This window comes from Mastomys coucha, unplaced genomic scaffold, assembly GCF_008632895.1.
Source record: "Mastomys coucha isolate ucsf_1 unplaced genomic scaffold, UCSF_Mcou_1 pScaffold21, whole genome shotgun sequence".
NCBI lineage: Eukaryota > Metazoa > Chordata > Mammalia > Rodentia > Muridae > Mastomys > Mastomys coucha.
Window position 1 is genome coordinate 107,672,786 of NW_022196904.1, and position 1,102 is coordinate 107,673,887.

The following is a 1,102-nucleotide window of genomic DNA, read 5'->3' on the forward strand; positions in this document are numbered from 1 at the left end:
ACACACACATCAGATAAAAATGTAAAAGAAATTACCTCATGTATTGAAAGAAAAAGAAAGAGGATAGGACAAATTTCATAGAACTACCTAAAATATAAGGAGAGCCACTAAAACACATGCATAGTTCCAGCTAAGACACAGTAAACTCCTCCTAATAAACTCCAATTTTGTTTCATATTGACTCATCCGAAAAATCTTCCCTGTGGTAAAGTCAAGAATCCTGTTTCCACCCGAGTAGAGCAGTCTCTGGAAAGAATCAAGTGGCAGCCACAGTGCACAGTGTCTCTGGCCCACACTCCACTGCCACTCCCAATAGTCGCAGTTTTGCTAACCCTTAACACTTGGCAATGTGCCAGACAAGGCTTGCGCTGGCAAGCACCACATACTTTGTTTTATTGTGGCCTTACTTGAGATAGGCATTCTATCAGGAGACTGGTTTCTATTGACTTTAGGTGGCTTTTCCAGGCACAATCAGACTATAAACTTGGAAGGAAGGAGCAATTGTGATAAGAAGCCTCATGAGTCACTGGTAACTAGTGAAAACCAAACCAAACCAAACCAAAAAGTCACAGCTTGACCCCTTTCTAGAGCCAGATCTGGGTGGCTGGAGCCCAGGAATGTATATTTAGGTCTCCCCAAATACAATGTTCCAATGTGGAAGCAGTTTCATGCCTTTTGTTTTTGAGACAGGATCTCACTATGAGCCTTGGCTACACTGGAACTTTTTATGTGGACCAGGCTGGTATCAAACTTACAGAGATCTGCCTGCCTCTCTGCCTACAGAGTGCTGGAATAGAAGGCATATGCTACTAAGCCTTGCAAGTTTTTATAGAACAGAACAAAGAAAGTTATAAATCAAGGCATTTTTGTGTTAAGCATAAAAATACAAGCCTTAAATCTTAGCAGAAGCAAACTTATCTCTTGTTCATGACCAGCCAGGGCTACACAGAGAGACCCTTTTCAAAACAAACAAACAACAACAACAACAACAAAGGCATTTTAAAAATACTTTATTGGGAACATTAAGTGGTCAGTTTCAGCAGGCTGAAGAATTTTATCTGTAGGCCTCAGGTGTTATCTGTTAGCTTTCTTAGGGTTTTGT